At 39.0% G+C, this 18131-nt stretch overlaps 1 protein-coding gene across 4 annotated transcripts in view; it reads left to right on the top strand.

Moving 5' to 3' along the window:
• Positions 1–18131, top strand: part of LOC133542931 (multiple epidermal growth factor-like domains protein 11) — a 445750-nt gene that overhangs the window by 66230 nt on the left and 361389 nt on the right. The gene's annotated exons all lie outside the window — the stretch shown is intronic.

Genomic DNA, 18131 nt, shown 5'->3' with positions numbered 1-18131 from the left:
ATTTAGTAAAGAACATCGACGATAAAGTTTGCAACTTTTGGTCGCTAATTAAAAAGCTTTGCCTTTACCGGCAGTAGCAGACGGTGTGCGCGTGACGTCACGGGTTGTAGGGCTCCTCACATCCTCACATTGTTTATAATGTGAGCCACCAGCAGCTAGAGATATTCGGACCGAGATAGCAACAGTTTCCCCATTAATTTGAGCGAGGATGAAAGATTCGTTGAAGAGGAAAGGTAAAGGGAAGCACAAAAAAAAAGAAAAGGCGGCGGCAGTGGGACCGTTTCAGATGTAATTTACTAGGATAATTTTGGAAGATCCCTTATCTGCTTATTGTTTTAATAGTGTTTTAGTGAGATTTTAAAGTCATACCTGAAAGTCGGATGGCTGCGGTAAACGCCAGTGTCTCTCAGAGAAGCCAATGGAGGAGCCAAGATCATAGCTGCCTTTTTGAGCTGCAGGAGGAAGTCTCATAATCCACTGAAGTCTTCGGTAAGAGCCGACTTAATATCTCAATTTTCCCATCCAAAAACTTGCTGGTTGAAGTAGAGAAACATGTTCGCTTGACCACTCTGTTAAAGCTTCACAACAAACAAAAAAACACACGCTGTGTTTCGTTGCTAAAGGCAGCTGCAATCCACCGCTTTCACCAACAGCATTCTTTTTTGACGTCTCCTTTATTAATTGAACAAATTGCAAAAGATTCAGCAACGCGGATGTTCAGAATACTGTGTAATTATGCGATGAAAAGAGATTACTTTTAGCCGTGTGTGGTGCTGGGCTAATATGTCCGCTCCAACCCGAGATGTCACAAACACGTCATCATACACGTCATCATTCCGCGACGTTTTCAACAAGAAACTCCGCGGGAAATTTAAAATTGTAATTTAGTAAACTAAAAAGGCCGTATTGACATGTGTTGTAATGTTAATATTTCATCATTGATATATAAACTATCAGACTGCGTGGTGGGTAGTAGTGGGTTTCAGTAGGCCTTTAGAGCAATAATGTAAGCTGTGGCCTCGGTCTTTTGCAGAATACTGTTTATGTAATGTGATTGTTATTGTTCATTAGGAGCACAAATTTGTTTTATGCAACTTACCTTGAGGTTTGTGCAAACCCCCCTGCACTAAGTTTCCCTTCACAACAAACAACGGCAGTAGAATACACGATGAGCCTCTATTGACATACAGTATCTCCTATATTCCCTTTAAAAGGGAACATTATCACAATTTTCAAAGGGTTAAAAACAGTAAAAATCAGTTCCCAGTGGCTTGTTTTATTTTTCGAAGTTTTTTTCAAAATTTTACATCTCCCAGAATATCCCTAAAAAAAGCTTTATAGTGTTTGATTTTCGCTATTTGCGATGCGACTGTCCATTTCCCTGTGACGTCATACAGTGCTGCCAATGTAAACAAACAATGGCGAATAGCACAGCAAGATATAGCGACATTAGCTCTGATTCAAACTCGGATTTCAGCGGCTTAAGATATTCAACAGATTACGCATGTATTGAAACAGATGGTTGGAGTATGGAGGCAGATAGCGAAAACGAAATTAAAGAAGAAACTGAAGCTATTGGGCGAATAGCTATTGACGTTTTTTGGCCATAGCGGGGGTGTACCTAATGAAGTGTCCCATAGCACTGCTGCCTTATCAGCATCGCCGGTAAAATGTGCGGACCAAACAATCAGGACTTTCGCATCCTGTGACACTGGAGCAACTTAAATCTGTCGATTGGTAAGTGTTTGTTTCGCATTAAATGTGGGTATCTAGTTTCAAATGTACATACAGCTAGCGTAAATAGCATGTTAGCATCAATTAGCGTAGCATGTTAGCATCGATTAGCTGGCAGTCACGCCGCGACCAAATATGTTCAATTAGCACTTAAGTCAATAACATCAATAAAACTCACCTTTGTGATTTCGTTGACTTTATCGTTGCAAATGCATCTGCAGGTTATCCATACATCTCTGTGCCATGTCTGTCGTAGCACCGCCGGTAAAATGTGCAGACACTCCGGCACATTCAGTGGGGGTCTGGCGGCAGATTTCTTGCCAGTGGTGCAACTTGAATCCCTCCCTGTTAGTGTTGTTACACCCTCCGACAACACACCGACGAGGCATGATGTATCCAAGGTTCCAAAAAATAGTCGAAAAAACGGAAAATAACATAGCTTAGACCCCGTGTTTGTAATGTAAAAATGACGGCTGTATTACCTCGGTGACGTCACGTTCTGACGTCATCGCTACAAGGCCGATAAACAGAAAGGCGTTTAACCCGCCAAAATTCACCCATTTAGAGTTCGGAAATCGGTTGAAAAAATACATGGTCTTTTTTTCTGCAACATCAAGGTATATATTGACGCGCGTTTACATAGGTTTGGTGGTAACGTTCCCCTTTAATGCATGTGCACAGTGATAACACCCATGCTGCTTAAACATGGTGCATGTTTTGGTTCAACACCTGTGTGCTCAAGGTAGGATGTGAACAGTGTTGACATTGTTTTGTCAGTTCTTCTACCTAGTAACTAACCGTCTTGATTAAAGTGCAACGAACAGAGTTATGATTAATGTAAAACATTTAAAATGTTTTATTTTCAAGCAAAGTCAAATGTTTCCGGAATCTATTACATAACTCTACACATAATCTATATAGCCAGATAGAGCCTTGATTGATCCTTAAATGCCCTGTGCTTAATCAGCACCATACTCAGGCTTTTAATCAATAGAAAGGTGGATGGAAGGTCCAGCCTGCCTGACAAATTACGCAGGGTGACTTATGCGAGTTGTGCCAAGACTGTGGAAAATACCTCACAGCATTTGGACGGCCTGATAGACTTCGCTCATGAATTACGCAGCTGACGTCGAGGGGCTCTCGGGAGGAAAGTGCTACTGGGGTGTCGGGAGTTTGCATCAGTTGTTTGTTCTCGGAGAACTTTATAAAAGCACAACGCCTGCTCTTCTCGACATGAATGCCTTTCAAAACTGCCATGATAGTTCAGATTTAACGTATTTTTCAGACTATACGTCGCAGTTTTTTTCATAGACATATACTCCGGAGCGACTTATGTGTGAAATTCTTAACACATTACCGTAAAATATCTATTAATATTATTTATCTCATTCGCGGAAGAGACGAAGAAAAGGTCAGCAATCGTCACACACACGTCAACCAATAATAGTTTGGCGGGGGAGGGTCATGGCAGAAGTGCATTGTGGGTCATGGAATGCTAACTGCTATATGCTATATGCTAATGCGGTAGCTATTAAAATGGATCATTTCATCGTTGGCGGTAACTTATAAAAACTGAAAAGGGCTGCACAAAAATGGCACCGAAAAGGAAATCATGTACTGCAGATTACAAGCTGGACGTAGTGAAATATGCAGCAGAAAACGACAAGAGAAAGCGGCGCATACCTTTGGAGTTGGCAGAATTGTTTAGAAGCGACATCGAGGAAGAAGATTTCATTGGATTTATCGATTAGAAGTGACAGATTTTTTAGTAAACGTATAGTATGTTCTATATGTTATAGTTATTTGAATGACTCTTACCATAATATGTTACATATGTTATACCAGGCACTTTCTAAGTTGTTTATTTATGCGTCATATAACGTGCACTTATTCAGCCTGTTGTTCACTATTCTTTATTTATTTTAAATTGGGTTAGAGTTGGTAGAGCGGCCGTGCCAGCAACTTGAGGGTTGCAGGTTCGATCCCCGCTTCCGCCATCCTAGTCACTGCCTGGCGGACCCTAATAATAATAAAACGTTACAGTTTCAATTGGGTACTTTGGAGTCCTTTTGCAATGGGCCTGGTGGACCCTAAATATGTACAAAAACAGTACTTAACATTACAAAATACAATCGAACAGAGCCGGGGGGTTGTAAATTCAAAGTAACTAAAATAAAATACCCCCCCAAAAAAAAAAAAAAAAAAAAATATATACATATCGTAAAAAAAGTGCAAAGCCATAGGCTCACTCAATTTCAGTAAATGACTTAAATTTGGAACACAGCATCATTGTTTTCACAGCTTTTCTGTTGTTAGAGGTAGAGAGTGTTTTAATGTAGAGTTTTAAATCTTTTTTAAAGGCACAAAAGACAGGTTGGGTGCTCATTTTTATTTGACTTTTATCGAAATATCTTCTGTGACATCATGCACAAAAGTGCGCTTTATTTGTTTTAAGCTATTGTAGTGGCGTTCTGTACAAAATGTGCACTTTAATTTAGTGTTGTTTTGATATGTCATCTTAGTGACATCATGCACAAAAGTGCACCCATAACTTGTTTTAGCTTGCACTTTCTGTTTTGGGAATGACATGAATATTTGTGCCACTGCTTAATAACTGTTTGATAAATACAGTTTTGGTCAATTGACTTAGTTGGGATTTCCTTCTCAGCATGAAAGTTTAAAAGTAGCATATATTAATGCAGTATGAAGAAGAATGTTTAATGTAGACACATAGAATCATTAATTGGTGTCAGCGGCGGCGGCGATGACCAAGAGGAACGCGGAGTTGGAATATAATTACATTGGTGTAGTTACAATGCATAGTAGGCTACCGCCACCTACTGCACCGGAGTTGTAACTACAAGGTCCATTCACAGACAAAGTCCCATTGCTTTTATGAGAGGTGGAGCGAGTCAAAAGACGGAAAAAAAAAAAATTATATATATATATATATATATATTTTTTTTAAATGTATTTGTTGTGGCCTTAATTCTTTCGTGGCGGGCCGCCGCAAATAAATGAATGTGTGGGAAACCCTGATTGTCGTGTATTTGCTATATGGCCTTAAAAAATATCGAGTTATTAATAGAAGGCCATATCGCCCAGCCCTAATCCCGGCATTAAATTCTGTCTCTGTGAAATATTTCTAATGTCATCAATTACTTGTGAGAGGGTCGGATGATCAAATGAGTTAAATCCCACATCCTGTTCTGCTCTACTACTTTTTTCTTAATTTGTAAACTATTTTCACCCTTATTTGGAGTCATTGTAGTTATTTAGTACGTACAAGGTTGCCACTCTCATTTATTTCCACAAGCCCAAGACATTAATCGAGTGACATTGCTCTATTATGCACACAGATGTATATTCGCAGGTTAGTCAGGGTGCTGTCGGTGTTTCCCATACATTCATTTAACATTGTAATTAACCTAATGCAAATAATCAAATGTATTTCTAATGTATATACTGTATTTGTTCTTATAATGTATCTGAACTCACTATGTTCTCTGCTGGCTGTACATATCCTACTAAATAAGACCTACACTGTTTCAATGTCCACATTTCTCTGTTAAAGCAATTGTTGATGACTGAAGTACTGATATCAACCAAAGCTCCTCATCCCACCCCCCGGATTGTAAATAATGTAAATAATTCAATGTATATACTATGATGATTAACCTGTGTGATGACTGTATTATGCTGATAGTATATATTTGTACCATTAATTGATTAACGTGGACCCCGACTTAAGCAAGTTGAAAAAACTATTCAGGTGTTACCAATTAGTGGTCAATTGTACGGAATATGTACCGAACTGTGCAATCTACTAATAAAAGTTTCAATCAATCAATCAAACAGAAATATATGTGGAATGCCACAAATACATTTAACTTCACTTTTTAACACAGCGCATAAGCATTTTGAGGCCTCGTTTAATAAGAGTTGCATAGATTGCCTATTAAAAATAGATGTATCTTCGAATCCAGAAAACTGTGTTAGATGTAAATATAAACGGAATACAATGATTTGCAAATCCTTTTCAACCCATATTCAATTGAATTTACTACAAATACAAGATATTTGATGTTCAAACTCATAAACTTTTATTTTTTTTTGCAAATAATAATTAACTTAGAATTTCATGGCTGCAACATGTGCCAAAGTAGTTGGGAAAGGGCATGTTCACCACTGTGTTACATCACCTTTTCTTTTAACAACACTCAATAAACATTTGGGAACCGAGGAAACTAATTCTTGAAGCTTTGAAAGTGGAATTCTTTCCCATTCTTCTTTTATGTAGAGCTTCAGTCGTTCAACAGTCTCTGCTGTCGTATTTTACGCTTCATAATGCGCCACACATTTTCGATGGGAGACAGGTCTGGACTACAGGCGGGCCAGGAAAGTGCCCGCACTCTTTTTTTACGAAGCCATGCTCTTTTAACACGTGCTGAATGTGGCTTGGCATTGACTTGCTGAAATAAGCAGGTCAATGCCAAGCCATGAAAAAGACGGCGCTTAGATGGCAGCATATGTTGTTCCAAAACCTGTATGTACCTTTCAGCATTAATGGTGCCTTCACAGATGTGTAAGTTACCCATACCTTGGGCACTAATGCACCCCTATACCATCACAAATGCTGGCTTTTGAACTTTGGGTCGATAACAGTCTGGATGGTTCGCTTCCCCTTTGGTCCGGATGACACAATGTTGAATATTTCCAAAAACAATTTTAAATGTGGACTCGTCAGACCACAGAACACTTTTCCACTTTGCATCAGTCCATCTTAGATTATCTCGGGCCCAGAGAAGCCGGCGGCGTTTCTGGATGCTGTTGATAAATGGCTTTTGCTTTGCATAGTACAGCTTTAACTTGCACTTACAGATGTAGCGACCAATTGTATTTAGTGACAGTGGTTTTCTGAAGTGTTCCTGAGCCCATGTGGTGATATCCTTTAGAGATTGATGTCGGTTTTTGATACAGTGCCGTCTGAGGGATCGAAGGTCACGGTCATTCAATGTTGGTTTCCGGCCATGCCGCTTACGTGGAGTGATTTCTCCAGATTCTCTGAACCTTTTGATGATATTATGGACCGTAGATGTTGAAATCCCTAAATATCTTGCAATTGCACTTAAACTGTTTGACTCTTTGCTCACGCATTTGTGGACAAAGGGGTGTACCTCACCCCATCCTTTCTTGTGAAAGACTGAGCAGTTTTTGGGAAGCTGTTTTTATACCCAACCATGGCACCCACCTGTTCCCAATTAGCCTGCACACCTGTGGGATTTTCCAAATAAGTGTTTGATGAGCATTCCTCAACTTTATCAATATTTATTGTCACCTTTCCCAACTTCTTTGCCACGTGATGCTGGCATCAAATTCAAAAGTTAATGATTATTTGCAAAAAAAAAAAAAAATGTTTATCAGTTCGAACATCAAATATGTTGTCTTTGTAGGATATTCAACTGAATATAGGTTGAAAATGATTTGCAAATCATTATATTCCGTTTGTATTCACATCTCTTTCCCAACTCATATGGAAACGGGGTTTGTACGTATGCAAGTGAAAATTCAGTTGTAATAAACTGTGCGCATGCACAATTCCAAACACAATTCTTTTTTACATCGCAATCAGCTTGAAAGTGATCCCAGACGTCTGAGGGTCTTAGCACGCCCAGACCTCGCCCTTGCCATGCCCCTCATATAATATTATGTGCCAGTAGGAGGGGCTTGTTTCTCGGGATTCCAGCAAACTGTCATTGCTGGCTGGTCTTCGAGAACTGAACACAGGCTGAAATAAAAAAAGTGAAATGGCAGGTCAGGAAGAAGGTGAAGCAGGAGATTAGGGGCTCACAAATCATGTAGTGCCGCACCCCGTTGGAAAAATATATGTCACTGCAATATATAATACCCAAATCTTTACAAGAGGTGGGTAACTCGAATTATCCCCAATATAAATATAATTTGTCTAATACAACACAATGTGTTCATACTGCTCACAGCCAGATCATGTAACAAGGATAAAATCTTGCTCCATCTTATTCTAAATCAAGGGTGTCAAACTCTGGCGCGCGGGCCAAATTTGGCCCGCCATGTAATTTCATTTGGCCCTTGAGGCAATATCAAATTAACATTAGAGCTGGCCCGCCGCTGTAACACCGCATTCACCACTAATACTCATACTCATCAACCCTCCCGATTTTCCCGGGAGACTCCCGAAGTTCAGTGGCCCTCTTGAATTTCTCCCGATTTCCACCCGGACAACAGTATTGGGGGCGGGCCATAACAACACTGCCTTTGGCGTTCTCTACATGTCGCCACGTCCGCTTTTCCTCTATACAAACAGCGTCACGGCCCACTCACATAATATATGCGGCTCATACACACACACAAGTGTATGCAAGGCATACTTGGTCAACAGCCATACAGGTTACAGTGAGGGTGGCCGTATAAACAACTTTAACACTGTTACAAATATACGCCACACTGTGAACCCACAGCAAACAAGAATGACAAACACATTTCGGGAGAACATCTACACCGTAACACAACATAAACGAACCCCTTGCATTACTACGTCTTCCAGGACGCTACAATATACACCCGCGCTTCCACCAAACCCCGACCCAACTCAAACCTACCGCCGAAAAGAGGAATTCAATTTGTATTTGTATTTTATTTGATATGCCATTGATATTTTTTAATTATTATTATTTAAAACTCGATTTTGCATGTCACAATAAAGCCTTGCTTGGTCAATATTTGATGCAAAACTTGTTTGGGTCCCTATTAAAGGATTATTTGTTCAACCTCGGCCCGCGGCTTCGTTCGGTTTTAAATTTTGGCCCAATCTGTATTTGAGTTTGACACCCCTGTTCTAGATTATAAATCATGCTTCTCACCTGGATAATTGAAGGAAGAGGACATATTCTGACGAGTTGGTCAAATTTGACATCCAATTTGGACCCGGTAATGGCGAGAACCACACAAAATGACTTTGGTCTGTGCTCGGGCTGGACGATAATGGCAAAAATTATAATCAGGATTATTGTGATTAGTATTGTAATCATGATTAATTGATGATTATTCATTTACATGAAAACATAAGTATTTATTGTACCACAAAAACTCAATTTTAAATATTATGAAAAAAAAACAGGATGTTAATTAGTAACAAAATAAACCAGAAAATGTAAAATACTGCATAAAGCAATAACAATAGCAATATACAACACATTGTTTTTAATTCTTTTTTTATATACATTTTACACTTATTTACTACCATTGAATGTGTACTTAATGTTTAAAATAAAGTGTAGTAAAATAATTTGTAATTAAATGCAAACAATCCTAACATTTATTGTTACAATACATATTTGGAAAATGTTTATCAGTATTTTAAGTCAAACAACAAATGTCAAAAACAATCGACATTCAACTACAAAGCTACAACGCTCCAAAGCAGTGGTCCCCAACCACCGGGTTGGGGACCACTGCGGCCCGATTGGTACCGGCCGCAGGAGAATACATTTTTGATTAAAAAAAAAATAAAATAAAAACTTTTTTTTTTTTTTAATTAAATCAACATAAAAATACAATATACACTTACAATTAGTGCACCAACAACAAAAACCTCCCTTTTTCATGACAAAAATGTCCCTTTTTCAAAAAAAAAAAAAAAAAAGGACCCCCCGGGCCGCGGGACAAATTATTAAGCGTTGACCGGTCCGCAGATACAAAAAGGTTGGGGACCACTGCTCCAAAGGATTACTGAAAAAGAAGATCCATTTTCTGGTGCACATTCGTTTACACTTACAGTATAGACATTCATAGAGGAACAAAAGAAATTGCTTAACAGGAATATATGGAACTGAAAACCTTCTGCAGCATATATCACAATTGTCCAGAATTAGATAAGGATAAAGATCCAGATACATGATTTTTTTTTCATACCATGAACAATATAACGAAAACATCAAAACTGACAACAAACTGTTGATTATGCATTTCAACTGCAGAAATTAGAATGCAAACTACAACAATGTGAAGCATTATTTGGAAAAATTCAAGACACCCTTCTAAAACATGGATGGATACTAAAAAAAGAATACCGTAATTTTCTGACTATAAGTCACAATTTTTTTCCAAGTTTGGCCGTGGGTGCGACATATACTCCGGAGCGACTTATGTGTGAAATTAATAACACATTAACGGAAAATATCAAATAATATTATTTCTCATTCGCGGAAGAGACGAAGAAAATCTCAGCAATCGTCACACACACGTCAACCAATAAGAATTTGGCGGGGGAGGGTCATGGCAGAAGTGCATTGTGGGTCATGGAATGCTAACTGCTATATGCTACTGCCGTAGCTATTAAATTGGATCATTTCAACGCTGGCGGTAACTTATAAAAACTGAGAAGGGCTGAACAAAAATGGCACCGAAAAGGAAATCATGTACTGCAGATTACAAACTGGACGTAGTGAAATATGCAGCAGAAAACGACAAGAGGAAGCGGCCCATACCTTTGGAGTTGGCAGAGTTGTTTAGAAGCGACATCGAGGAAGAAGATTTCATGGGATTTATTGATTAGAAGTGACAGATTGTTTGGTAAACATATAGCATGTTCGTTATGTTATAGTTATTTGAATGACTCTTACCATAATATGTTAGGTTAACATACCAGGCACCTTCTTAGTTGGTTATTTATGCGTCATAAAACGTACACTTATTCAGCCTGTTGTTCACTATTCTTTATTTATTTTAAATTGCCTTTCAAATGTCTATTCTTGGTGTTGAATTTTTTAAATAAATTTCCCCCAAAAATGATACTTATACTCCAGTGCAACATATAAATGTTTTTTTCCTTCTTTATTATGCATTTTCGGCAGGTGCGACGTATACTCCGGAGTGATTTATAATCCGAAAAATACGCTACATTTTAACCTGAAATGATATGAACAAAAGTATATCAATAGAACCAACCCGCTGAGTATGTGATAAAAAAACTTGAACTATAAAGTGGTAAAAAAAAAAATGTCATTAGCTATTGATATCTTTAGAATGTCTAACCATTGAAATACGTCATAAAAAAACCAAGAACCTATTAATCACCTGGATATACAGATCACTTAAGTCAAACATTGATACGTTTGAGAACTGAATTAAAGAGACTTTTACTGAAACAAGTTAAATAACAGTTGTAAAGTGGCTTGGGCATTTTATAAGAACGCCTTGGTGCCACCATTTTGAGACTCTAATGCATTGTGAAAGGAATGCAGTTGTTGTATTGAAGTGGGAATCGAAAACTTCCTGTTGATTTTTGCTGAAGGATGTCAATTATTAAAATGTAGGTCTAAGTGAGACCTACATAGAAGTTTTCGTTTCATATGTCTCCGACATTCCTACCGGAAGTTACAAGCAGTTTTGTCTGTGTTTTCTTCCTAGGAGCAGTTTGTCTGTGTTGTATTCCTAGGGGGAGCTAGAGCGCAATTTTGAATTATGTTTTTTTTTTTTTTCATCAGATCGCAATTTTTGCCAGTCCTGATGTGTGTGTCAAGTTTAGTGAGTTTAAAAGCATTTTAAGGGGGTCAAAGTACAGCTCAAAGAGGCAAAAATGATATTTTTGGGGAAAATTTGCACAGCGGTTATTTAAAGGTGCGTAAAATCTAAACCGGAGCAGTAATAAAAACTCTGTGAATAATTTTTAATCAGAAGGGTTCAAACTCTCTCCTGTGCGAGTTTGAAGCCGACACGACAAAGGCGCTCAGAGGAGATAATGTTTGACGGGTTTTTACAAAACTTTTATTTTGAAGGGGTAATTTTTAACTTCCTGTTGATTTTTGCTGAAGGGTGTCAATTATCAAAATGTAGGTCTAAGTAAGCCCCACATAGAGGTTTTTGTTTCATGTTGTTCCGACATTCCTACCGGTAGTTACAAGCAGTTTTGTCTGTTTTCTTCCTAGGAGCAGTTTTTTCTGTGTTTTATTCAAAAAATACGTTAGAGCGCAATTTTGAGTTTTGGGGTTTGGTTTTTTCATTAGATCGCAATTTTCGCCAGTCCTGATGTGTGTGCCAAGTTTGGTGAGTTTTGAAGCATTTTAAGGGGATCAAATTACAGCTCAAAGAGGCAAAAATTGCATTTCTTGCGAAAATTTTGTTTTGAAGGGGTTTTTGCCAACTTCCTGTTGATTTTTGCCCGAGGATGTACTATTAGGAAATGTAGGTTTAGGTTAGACCTACATAGAAGTTTTTGTTTCATGTCTCTACGACATTGCTAACGGAAGTTACAAGCAGTCTGTTTTTTTTTCTTCCTAGGGGGCGCCAGCGCGCAATTTTAATTTTTGGGGTTTGGTTGCTCAATATGTTGGTAAGGTCCACCGTACCGATGTGTGTGTAAAATTTGGTGAGTTTTGAAGCATGTTAAGAGGGTCAAATTACAGCGCATAGGTGCGGAATAAAAGATTACTTTTTAATGTGGTGACTTCAACATTGACCTTCTGAACCCTAGCAGACAAAAGTCCATCGATGACTTCATAGACACAATGTACAGCCCGAGTTTGTTTCCTAAAATCACAAGGTCAAGCAGAATCTCAGGACACAGCGTCACACTTATTGATAATATTTTTACTAATGATTTTGATAATAATTCAAGTTAAAGTTAGTAAGAAGCAAAATAGAAACAATCAACCAAAAGGACTGCAAAATGCCTGCAAAAAGAAGAATACATTATATAGAACATTTATGTTCTATATATGTATTTATGTATATGGGTGCTGGAGCTTATATCAGGTGCATTCGGGGGAAGGCGGCGTACACCCTGGACAAGTCGCCACCTCATCGCAGGGCCAACACAGATAGACAACATTCACACTCACATTCAGACAACACAAAAATCTATAAACGCGGAACACAAATACAAAACATATAAGAACGAACACGGAAGTAATAATATTACAGCCAATTATTAAAGTCTCACCTTAAAACTCATTTGTATACTCTAGCCTTTAAATAGACTCCCTTTTTAGACCAGTTGATCTGCCGTTTCTTTTCTTTTTCTTCTATGTCCCACTCTCCCTTGTGGAGGGGGTCCGGTCCGATCCGGTGGCCATGTACTGCTTGCCTGTGTATCGGCTGGGGACATCTCTGCGATGCTGATCCGCCTCCGCTTGGGATGGTTTCCTGCTGGCTCCGCTGTGAACGGGACTCTCGCTGCTGTGTTGGATCCGCTTTGGACTGGACTCTCGCGACTGTGTTGGATCCATTGTGGATTGAACTTTCACAGTATCATGCTAGACCCGCTCGACATCCATTGCTTTCCTCCTCTCTAAGGTTCTCATAGTCATCATTGTCACCGACGTCCCACTGGGTCATTATTGTCACCGATGTCCCACTGGGTGTGAGTTTTCCTTGCCCTTATGTGGGCCTACCGAGGATGTCGTGGTGGTTTGTGCAGCCCTTTGAGACACTAGTGATTTAGGGCTATATAAGTAAACATTGATTGATTGATTGATAAAGCGGGAAAAAGACAATATGCGAGCAACATGGAGCATCTTAAATAGTTTTATTAAAAATTGTGCTAAAAAAGACTGAAATGTAAAAAAATTACAATATCAACAAAGTAGTTTAAAGCTTCAATAAGTACTTTGTAAACATAGGACGAAATTTGGAGGAAAAGATTTTAGAATTTAAATCCAGTTGAGGACTTCACTGGCACTATAGACAGAAATCCCAATTTAATGTTCCTCAAAGGTGTGACCAATGAGGAAATAATCAATATTGGGAATCAAAGTAAATCCTGATTGTAACCGAATTCATATGGAAACAAGAAAAAAGGTTATTGAAGAGATTTCAAAACCTTAAACAAAAATCAGCAGCCTATCATTTCAAACAGTCAAATTCCAAAACAAAAGGAAATGAGCAAAAGTCGTACCAATTTATAAGACTGGAGACAAACACCAGTTTACAAACAACATACCTGTTTCTCTACTTCCACAAAGTTCTATAATTATTGAAAAAAATGTTCAACAACAGATCCTACAAATTCACAAATAAAAATGAAACACTCAAAGAGAGCCAGTACAAATACAGAGCCAACATCTCAACATTGATGGCATTAATTGAAATAACGTAAGATATTACCAATGCAATAGATAGTAAAAAATGTGCTGTTGCAGTGTTTATGGATTTAACAAAAGCATTTGACAATTCTTTTCCCGAGATGCAAATGAACTGGACCGGACATGGCGTGAAGGTGAATACATGATACAACGTGCAAACAAAAGTTGCTCGCAGCGGAGGTACAACACTTAACGCAGGGAGCAAAACTAGCACTTTGACGTGAACTGCGGACATGAAACAAAAGACACTAACTGTGGCATAAATAAACAAAAAAACGTACTTGTGGTATTGACAGCATTAACTATGAAATTGCATGAAAGAGTAAAGATGGCATGAAGCACAGTGCAGAGTAAGCATGAATGGAGTGATGACGCCAGCCGACTTCCTGGCAACTACAAGCTTAAATAATAAAGTCTTGATTAACGCAGGTGCGTGAGTCTAAACAAATGAGCCAGGTGAAACTAATGAGTTGACATGGTAACTGAAACAATGGAGCGTAAACATAAATTAAAAGAGTCCAAAAAACCAGACGGAACATAGCGAAACAAAACATGATCAAAAGACATGACAATGTATACATATGTACTGTATTTTTCGGATTATAAGTCACTCCGGAGTATACGTTGCACCGGCCGAAAATGCATAATAAAGAAGGAAAAAAACATGTATACGTCGCACTGGAGTATAAGTTGCAGTTTTGGGGGAAATTTATTTGATAAAATCCAACACCAAGAATAGACATTTGAAAGGCAATATAAAATAAATAAAGAATAGTGAACAACAGGCTGAATAAGTGTACGTTATATGACGCATAAATAACCAACTGAGAAGGTGCCTGGTATGTTAACATAACATATTATGGTAAGAGTCATTCAAATAACTATAACATATAGAACATGCTATACGTTTACCAAACAATCCGTCACTCCTAATCGATAAATCCCATGAAATATTCCTCCTTGATGTCGCTTCTAAACAACTCTGCCAACTCCAAAGGTATGCGTCGCTTTCTCTTGTCATTTTCTGCTGCATATTTCACTATGTCCAGCTTGTAATCCGCATTACATGATTTCCTTTTCGGTGGTATTTTGGTTCAGCCCTTTCTCAGTTTTTATAAGTTACCGCCAATGTTGAAATGATCCATTTTAACAGCTACGGCAGTAGCATATAGCATATAGCAGTTAGCATTCCATGACCCACAATGCACTTCTGCCGTGACCCTCCCCCGGCGAATTCTTATTGGCTTATGTGTGTGACGAATGCTGACATTTTCCTCGTCTCTTCCGCGAATGAGATAAATAATATTATTTGATATTTTACGGTAATGTGTTAATAATTTGTGCTACTGTGCAATAATACCCTTCCAGTGCAATACGTCCGACACTGATTGTTATTTATTACTTCGGTACTCTTGTCTTGTTCTGTGTATTGTACAGTACTTTGTATTTCTACAGTGTTTTGTATATTGTACAGGATTGCTCGTTATTTTTATTGGATAGTAGTCTGTTTATTTCAATTGTTAGTTTTTCCTTTATTACCTCTTGTGTTATTTATTTTACCCCATATTTCTTCCCACAATCGCACCTTAATAATTTCGCCACATCTAGTATGTGTGTGACAATCATTGGTACAGGTACTTTAACTTTAACTTTAAGTTGGAGTCTTTAATCTCGTTATATGCAAATATAATGACAATAAAGTCTATTCTATTCTATTCTATTCTATTCTAATTTCACACATAAGTCGCTCCGGAGTATATGTCACACCCCCGGCCGAACTATGAAAAAAACTGAGACTTATAGTCCGAAAAATACGATATTTATAAAAAAAATGATGGAGACCATCCTTCCATCCATCCATTTTCTACCGCTTATTTCCTTTGGGGCCGCGGGGGGCGCTGGTGCCTATTTCAGCTACAAGCGGGCGGAAGGCGGCGTACACCCTGGACAAGTCGCCAACTCATCACAGGGGCAACACAGATAGACAGACAGCATTCACACTCACAGACCGTTGGATGATATTTAGAACGCTTTATAGGCCACTCCCACTGGCCCCCTTGTTAGCTGACTTTTGCGAACGTTTATTTACAAGTTGGAATGCATAAAAAAAGAAGAACAAATGTTTTTTTGAAAGATCCACAAAATTCCAAAAAACTGCATTTCTTCTTTAAGTCATCAACCAATGACTCGGTCAAATGTGGGGTGGCATCTCTGTCCCTCTGAATGTTCTGAACCCCTGTTTCCATGCCACTGTAAAGACATGCTGCCAGGAAAAATTCTGTGGATGTATGTCAATGTCTCATAGCTGTTGTTCCTCTTTAGAATGCAAAATATCTAATTATTCTAGCATGTACGTGTTCATAATCATTTAAAAGTCTCTTACAAAACACATTTCTGTTACGCAACATACCCTGGCGTTTACCAAGAGTATAATTATTTCTACACGTAGTTAAAAAAGACCATTGAAAGCTTTATTAAAAGTTTTAAAGAAAGAAAAAGAAAAACAATTTTTAGCCTACAGTGTCTATTTTCTGTAGGTTGAGCAGGACATGAGTGATGACTCCTGCGTTCTCTTGTTTTGGGGCAGCCGTCAGCTTGTGTTGTTGCCAACAGCTGCCGTGAACAAGAGGATAAAAAACGACATTGGCACGACTCAAGCAAGTCCATTGTGCTGAGTGTGCATACTTTTGCTTTGCTAGAGATTCTCAACATTGCAACTACAGTGAACAAATGCATACACTAATCAATACACAATGTTTTATTACATGCTTTTAAATGGAATACCCATCATTTTCTAGCTGTGCTTAAGAGGACCTTGAAGGTACAAGGCTGTTATTCTCCATATGTCACATACCGTGAACACAATTCTGTTTCTCGTATTAATAAATACACGACATTTGTACAAATACATTCAATTTAAATAGTTTTTAATGAATCCTTATATGTTTTGTAGCCCTCTGTTCCACTGCATTATTATATTTTAAAAGAGAGCTCCTTTCATATATAAAAATATATCCATTCATCCATCTTCTTCCGCTTATCCGAGGTCGGGTCACGGGGGCAGCAGCCTAAACTGGGAAGCCCAGACTTGCCCCTCCCCAGCCACTTCAGCCAGCTCTTCTTGGGGGATCCCGAGGCGTTCCCAGGCCAGCCGGGAGACATAATCTTCCCAACGTTTCCTGGGTCTTCCCCGTGGCCTCCTACCGGTTGGACGTGCCCTAGGGAGGTGTTCGGGTGGCATCCTGACCAGATACCTGAACCACCTCATCTGGCTCCTCTCCATGTGGAGGAGCAGCGGCTTTACTTTGAGCTCCCCCCAGATGGCAGAGCTTCTCACCCTATCTCTAAGGGAGAGCCCCGCCACCCGGTGGAAGAAACTCATTTCGGCCGCTTGTACCAGTGATCTTGTCCTTTCGGTCATAACCCAAAGCTCATGACCATAGGTGAGGATGGGAACGTAGATCGCCCGGTATATTGAGAGCTTTGCCTTCCGGCTCATCTCCTTCTTCACCACAACGGATCGATACATCGTCTACATTACTGAAGACGACGCACCGATCCGCCTGTCGATCTCGCGATCCACTTTTCCATCACTCGTGAACAAGACTCTGAGGTACTTGAACTCCTCCACTTTGGGCAGGGTCTCCTCCCCAACCCGGAGATGGCACTCCACCCTTTTCCGGGCGAGAACCATGGACTCAGACTTGGAGGTGCTGATTCTCATCCCAGTCGCTTCACACTCGGCTGCGAACCGATCCAGTGAGAGCTGAAGATCCCGGAAAGATGAAGCCACCAAACCGGATCCCCTCAACTCTTTGACTGCGCTTAGAAATTCTGTCCTCAAAAGTTATAAACAGAATCGGTTACGTGTCCGATTTACTGCCGGCAATGCGGACCAAGCTCTGACACTGATCGTACAAATATATCATGTCAAATTATAATTTTTTAATCATCTTAATCGCATTTTGGAATTTGGATTAACCGTGATTAATCGCAAGTGAATAGTTGCTAGCATAACTGAAATTAGTTTAGGAAAATACCCCAATATTTGGGATGGAATGGAAACTTTATTTTATTTGCCCTTAAAAAGTACAACACAGTTGTATTTTCATTACAAAACCGTCCAATATCAAATTTAGAGGTGTTGAAATTCGCCATGTAAAATCGCTAATGCTAATCAGTATTAGCGTGTATATGGCATAACTGTTGTAAATTAATCTTCTACCGAGCATGAAACATGGAGCCTTACTTTTGAGCGCTTTTCTTTTAGGCTTGCTT

This window comes from Nerophis ophidion, linkage group LG25 (assembly GCF_033978795.1).
Source record: "Nerophis ophidion isolate RoL-2023_Sa linkage group LG25, RoL_Noph_v1.0, whole genome shotgun sequence".
NCBI lineage: Eukaryota > Metazoa > Chordata > Actinopteri > Syngnathiformes > Syngnathidae > Nerophis > Nerophis ophidion.
Note: the sequence above shows the minus strand (reverse complement) of the source record. Positions and strands in the feature narration are given on the sequence as shown.